The 7,196-nt window shown below is 40.9% G+C and overlaps 1 protein-coding gene across 18 annotated transcripts in view; it reads left to right on the plus strand.

The window, feature by feature from the left end:
- The window catches only part of PTPRF (protein tyrosine phosphatase receptor type F), a 378,495-nt gene that overhangs the window by 135,196 nt on the left and 236,103 nt on the right, over positions 1-7,196 (plus strand). The gene's annotated exons all lie outside the window — the stretch shown is intronic.

The following is a 7,196-nucleotide window of genomic DNA, read 5'->3' on the forward strand; positions in this document are numbered from 1 at the left end:
TCCTTACTCATCATATATATAAATATATGTATTTAGGTAGAAATGGATTCTGCACTTCTCTGTAAAATACCTAAATGCTGCCTGCTTGTAGCTAAATGTTGCAGACATCAAGGTAGAAGGGATGCTGTGAGGACAAGCATCACATATAGAGTAGACAACAGATGATCTTCTGTATTTATAACCCTTTTAGCTCCAGCACTTGCAGAAGACATGAATTTGTTTGGGTTGCTACCCACAACAAATCACAGCATGATGATTTGTCTTTTTTATTTATTGTTAAAGCCAACAGCATTCATCAATCAACATCAGCTGCCAGGTCAAAGGTCTGCTTAGCCCCAAATCCCTCATCCAGTAGTGGTCAGTACAAAGAACTATGGAGGATGTAAAAGCAGCATAAATATGTAGTGATCTCTTCCTGTTGTCCTCACGGTGTCCTCCGTGAGTGGTGGCTCCTAAACCCAGAGAGGTGCTGTAGTAACTGCAGCCAAGCTTATTCTGGGTTTTGTTCTTAGACATCTCTGAGCATGTGGTCAGTGTGCAGGGACATCTGGGGGGCAGTGGTTTGCATGGAGACCACGGTGTAGGCTCTGACTGTTGCTTCGACTCCATGGCTCCTTGTTTAAGCCCCTCACTGCTGCTGTGCTGGGCTAAGCATCCCCACTTGGCGTTTGCACCATTCAGACTCAGCTGCACAGCCAGAGTTCCTCTCCTGCTTTCACAAGGGACTTCCTGTGTTTAAGTGTCCAGCAAAGTGACAAATGTTCAGGGGATGATATATTTCATACTTGTTCTTTGAGAGAGCGTGTGCTTATTTGCTTGGTGATACAGAAAACCGATAGAACTACCTGCTTACAATTTTATCTTCAGTGTAGATTCATAGATTTTTAAGGCCAGAACTCGGATCAGAGCAGTCTTTTACTCTGACCTGCGTAACACAGGCTGTATAATTTCAGTAGTAATTTCTGCTTCTACTTTTAACAGCTGTGGATGAGCTAGCACGTAGCTTTTGGGGGGCTATCAAATCATGATTTGAAAACTAAATGGTAGAGAATTTATCCAGCTACTGTATGATCTGTAAAAATGGCAAGTAATCATTATTTCTTCAAATCTGTATTTATTGCAAACTACACTTACGCATTTTTAGGGTTTAGATACTGGATATTAGAACATCTGTCAGCGAGGCTGGAGACTCCTGCTATTTATTGCAATCTCCTGGGGAAGCAACTTGAAGTGGAGGAGTTAGAGAACCTGAAAGTTTGTACTTCCTGTTGTAGAAAAATGGGCTCACCTTTTTTATTCTGACCAGATATAATTTTTATGGTTCTTCACTAGTCCTCCAGACTTTTCAATATGTTTTTTAAAGTCAAGAGACCAGGACCAAGACAAGTGGCTGCATTTTCCAACAGTACAATGGCACTTTAGCCTTTTTACCCACAGCATTCAGCTGGGAATGTGGTCCTCCACGGTGACCTCTGAATTCCTTTCTGGACCTCTGATTCCCAGGATGCAGACTCGTATTTCATTAGTGTGACTTGGCTTTTTGCTTGTGAATATCTGTCTCTAAGTACATTAAAATGCATTTTGCTGGATCCCAGCTCATTTAGTCATCTGAGTAATTCTTTAAAGGTAATTTTTTTCCCTTTCTGTTTGTAGCTGACTACCAATCTTGGTAAAGCTTACCCTTTACTTTCCAAATCTAATTGCAAGTGAGTTGTGTTCATTCACAGATGTTAATCAGCTGTGGCTATTTGCAGAGGCTGCTATGTGTATTTTAATGAGATATTTAAAGTACCCTATAGTAGTGATGGTAACATTCTTTGCAGATGGAAAGGGGTGCCAGAAAACCGGTAAAATAATATGGTTTGTCGTGCTGCTCCTGGCTATTACTAGTACTGATGTCAGAAAGGGAAAACGTGCAAGATCTGCTGGAGCCTTCAGTGTTTTAGCTGAGCAGTTGTAAAAAGCAATGATGTGGTAATAGGAATGCTTTTTTTGTTTCTTTGATTATCTGTTCATTACACTGGTGCTTCAGAATGATACTGTAATATAAGATGATCAAGCTCATTTTTGTGAACAACCAAGAGTATGAAATTTGTTTGCTCAAAATGTTAGTCAATCTTTTTTGATGTTGAACATGCCTGGTTTAAAGAGGAGTGGGAAAAAAAGCATCTGTTCATGGGTGCTTTTTCTCTGGTAAGTTGTCTATCTTTATGTATCAGGAGCTGAACAGCCGTGGTGTACTCTTAATTGAATGCTGTGTTTAGTCCCTTGTGAGAATCAGTGCTTTGTCTGTGCCAGAGACAAATCTCATTTATTTTGTTGGTGTGAAAACACTGTAGGGTGCTTATTGAAACTTTAAGTCATAGAACTGTCTTTTGCCTTGCACACTTTACTGACATATGATCACTGAATTAAATCAAAGCACTTTTTATAGTGGATGATGGCTTTACATTTGTATATGAATTGTAGCCTGCAATGCTAGAGCTTTGTATGTCTGTTAGTTTTGAATTTCTCTGATGCATCATAGCATTAAGCCTTCACAATAAGGGGCATTCACATGGTATTAAAAAGAAATAATTACAGAATATATTCCATTTCATGTAGTACAGGCTGGAATGACTTCACAGTCGTCCTGTGCTTTGCAGATGGTCCTTCACTGCATATATTACTCATTATTTCCTTCCCCCCCCCAGTAATTAATAATAGGATTTCCAGGAATGTATTTTGTAAGATTGGATTGAGACATACAGGTAGTACCTGGTCAAACCTTAAAATAAATGGAAATGCCACCATTTTCCAACAGAGGTTCGTTGCACCAATGGTGACTGTTCTGAGTTGGTGCTTTGAATAAAGTCAGCATATCAGGAAGAGGTTTGGAGTTGGTTTGTCTTTGCTACATGAGGTTATTCTACTTGAGCTGATAGAGGATTCTCTGGAAGTAACTGGGGTCTTGTGGAAAGGACCATCATCAATCCACTGTTAGCACTCTTAAATACTGCAGATTTAAAAGGAATCACTCAGAATTCTTGCTTGCTTTTGCTGCTCTTCTTGCAAATTCTTTTAAATTTTTTACAAACTCTGTCTACTTATGATAACTTTGTTGGCTCACCTGGAAGGTGACCGATACAAGCCCTTGGCAGTGAATTGTCACATGGGGAGACAGCAGTGACTGTTGAGCCTCTGCTCTTTGTTACAAGGGTGCAGAACACCTACGTGTTTTCTTCGTGTTTATTTTTAGCCAAATCCACTTCAACTGTTGTGTTACTTCTGTTAAAGGTTGTTTTGAAGAGGGATTTTAAAGAGGCCAGGAAATACTAAGCAGCTTTACACATGTAGGGCTTTTGCCCCTGAAAAACTCCACTTGTAATGACCATTTTGAACCTCAGCATTAGTACAGCTGTGCCTGGCAGGTGGGGCTGTTCATTTTCGCCCACTTGTCAAAAGCTGGGGACTTGTGTGAGTGGGAGACAGAGTGTGTTGCAAAGATCTCATTTTGGTGTTGTTCCTATCCTAAGATAGGGCATTTCCTTGGTTTTCACGCTCAAAACTGAAACTGTGTCTTTTGAGGTAGTTGCAAGAGTTACCATGCATTGATTGCACAAAGGATTTCAGTCCCTGCATTTGGGGAAAAACAACGTCTTGGAAGCAAGGCAGCTATAGTGTATTGTACTTACAGAGTGTTTAATTTGCAAGAGGGAAAATTCATTGAAAGAACTGAACAATGAGTAGTGAGATTCTTGTTATATGCTGAAAATGGTTCAAATACTGATACAATGATGACAACTATGTATTTTGTTTAGCATCAAACAGAAGCTTTCAGCTTTTCCAGGATGCAGGAAAAACCTCAGAGAAGCAAACTTATAAGAAAATACTTTCATATTCCTATTTAAAGGACAGGGATGCCTGGTCCTGACACAGTATTCTCACTCTTGGAATGCTGACTACAGAGTTTAGTATGGCTCTTGGGAGGATGAGGAGGGTAGTCCAAGACCTGGAAAGACTCCCTTTACTCTTGTTTGATGTAATAGGTAATGGTCCTGGTTGTTGACTTGCCATTTATACTTGCTACAGCAAGTAGACTCCCAGTATCCTTTTTTATGCTCCATTACACACAGTTTATCAGGGGTTAACACAAAGTTCCTTAGTTACAACCTGTTCTTTTCAGCGTTTTAAGAGTTCATGGCTGAAATGTGCCCTGCTTGGTCTTGGGGCAACGTTCAAGTTGAGGGACCGTATTTTAAGAGTTGGACATTTGTTTTTGGTTCTTTCTGCGAAAGTTGTCTTTGAAGGCTCTTAAAAACAAAGAGAGTGGAAAAATACTTCTGTACCCTTAAAGCTGACTGTGGTGTTATTTACAGATCTCTAGTCTAAAATGTCTGTGAAACCATTTGACCACCAAAGCGCATCTGTAGTAATGTCCAGAGAGAACAGAACCTGATTTGTGGAATGAGTGACCCGTAGAAAAACAGGCTGCTGAATAATATAAAGGGAATTTCATGCTGGATCACTATGTAAAGGATGCTGTGTGAGCTCGTGTGTAACTAAATTGCCTGTGTATTCATTCTGTGAAGGTAGCCAGAGCCGCTCTGATCTCGGCCTTCCCGAGAGCCAGAGGTGCACAGCAGAGGTGTCCTCCAGGTCCTTCAGTGCCCAGCCTGGAATGTAGGCAGGGAGAATTAATTTGCACCGACACCATGAAGTTCCTCTTCTAGCGCATTTGTCTATTTCTTTGAGGCAGCTGTGGAAATAGAGAGGTTTTTTTGTTGAAGTTGCTCTGTGGTTGTACTGCAGGCCACAGGGCCTTGGTCTTGTCTTTCTTGGCAATGCCTGTCGAACCTTTTTCTGCCTTAGTAAATGTATGGAACATTTAAGATACTTAACTGCCAAAGTTTTGGGGTTTTTTTTCTCAAATGCTAAAATACACCACTGTTCATATGTCTGTAGAGTCGTGTGCCCTATTTTAAGAGCAGAGTATGATTTGGGGGTTTTTTTACATTTTAAGACAAAATCCCTGCATTGTTCAGTCAGCATCCATGCAGTGCTCAATGTCTTTTCCATTAGACATTCAGCCTTCTGTTGCAGATAAAGCTTTTTTTTCAGAGGCAAATTTAGCTCAAAAATTCCAGCATTGTCTGTAATCTGTAGTATGTTGTGTGAGAAGAGTTTCCTGTGTAGTTTTGTGTAATTTAGGAAACTCCAGTTAACATTTAAAGTTACATGCAGTATACCATGTGGTGTTTTCCAAGTTTATGTCAAATTGCAGAATTATTTTGTGTTACAGTAACTGCGGACTGTGTCAAACTCTAGGTCCATTTATCCCAAAATTATCCCAACATAAGCCTCCAGTAATGGCCAACAAATGCTAGATGTTTTAAGGAGGTACAAAAAAAGATTGTCTCATACTCTTGCCTTTTCTCCCCACCCACATTAGTTCCCGTTTCCTATGTAAAATTAGAAGTTGTTCTCAGAAACTGGACTTGTATTACTGCTTCTGTAAAGCTTTATTAATTGCAACAACTCTAAATATTTTTTTATCCACATGGGCAAAGGAATAATACCCAGTGTAGTTTTGTCAAGGTCAGATCAATCTAATTTCCTTTAATGACAGGCTAACAGGCTTTGTGAATGGAGAAGCAGTAGATGTCATTTATCTTTAGTAAAGCTTTCAGTGCTCCCTCATGAGACTTTTTCCTGTGAAACATCTGCTCATAGGGTGGGTATTTGGCAGTTTGGTAGCATTCAGCATTTGCAGTAATGATCTCTCTCATAGAATAGAGAACATGCTTATTAAATTTGCAGGCAGCAACAAGCTGGGAAGAGAGGCAAGCATGTTGGAGGACACCATTAGAATTCAAAATTATGTCTACAAATTGGCGAAACTATCTGAGAGGATGTATGTCAATGAGGAAAAATGTGGATAGATGTTTGAAAATAGGAGTAATCAGCTACATAAATACAGAATGAGAGACAACTGCCTAGACAGCTGGTATACAGAAAGGTCTTGCAGTGGTAATGGATCATAAACCATACAGGAGTTGACAAAACAGTGCTGTTTTGAGGGGGACAGACATTACAGTGACAGGCAGAAATGAGGAGTACCATCCTGAAGACACATTTGGTAGTCTTTCTACTCTGCTCACATGGGTAATGCCTGTGGTGAAACATCTCAACCTGAGCATCCCAGTGCCAGAATGGAAGGATTAACTGGGGAGGAAGCCAGTCCTTTCCATCCACTGCTAGGAGAATAAGTAATGTGTTTGAACTGCAGCTGGGAAGTTCAGGTCAGGCACTAAGCAATGCTCACAGACATGCAGGATTGTTGGGCATGGAATTGAATTTCTAGAGGAACTTCTGGAATTTCATACACAAACAGAAAGTGTTCCCTCAGATGTGTTCTGAATAGACTGTGATTTTTTAAAATGAATGTTTCTTTGTCTTCATTTATGAACCAGGAAAGGTACAGTCTCGTAGCCTGTCATCCCTAGGTCACCTGATACTCCTTATATTTTTATCCTGTCCTTTTTTCATCCTCCACTCAAGGGACAGTCACTGTCTTTCCTCTGATTACGTATCTCTGTGTGAAAGTGTTTTCCAGGTCCTTAGTTCTCTTCAGTGCCCTTCTCTGACTTTGTAGTTCTGCTCTAAAGGAGCTGGTGGGCAAATACAGGGGAGAATATGACAATTGCAAACATCCACTAGTTTTCTCATGAACCCTTGTAGGTTTGCTATCTTTTTGTCCACATCTGTGCATGACTAAAGGTCAGGTGCCTGTTACAATGTGTGGTTCATCTTCTGAAGCCATACAGTTAACTCAGCTCTGCAAACTGTAGCAGGTAATTCTGTGTTTGATTTTTTTCTTTCAGTACATGTTGTGTATTTATCTGTAGATAGTTGGTGTCTGAGCTTTGCTGGTTGCAGGGGCTTTGCTCACCAAGGCAGGGCTCTGGTGTGTGTCTGGTGGTTGCTGCTGTGGTGTGCAAGAACCCATCTCTCTGACAGCACCAAACTTCTGTGCTGTCCTGCAGACTGTCAGATATTCCTAAGGAAGACAGTATGGTTGTGCCAGCCCATATAACACAGCACACAGAGCAGCAGAGCAGGTTGGAGGCTCTGTGTGTGGACCACTCCAGGCCAACAATGCTGCTTTGCTGTCCAGAGCAGCACTGACCAGCAGCTCCTTGGGTGGGGGGGGGGGG

The sequence above is a fragment of the Corvus kubaryi genome, unplaced genomic scaffold (assembly GCF_017639235.1).
Source record: "Corvus kubaryi isolate FWS band 111438036 unplaced genomic scaffold, C.kubaryi_AGA036_p1.0 37334, whole genome shotgun sequence".
In the NCBI taxonomy this organism is placed as follows: domain Eukaryota; kingdom Metazoa; phylum Chordata; class Aves; order Passeriformes; family Corvidae; genus Corvus; species Corvus kubaryi.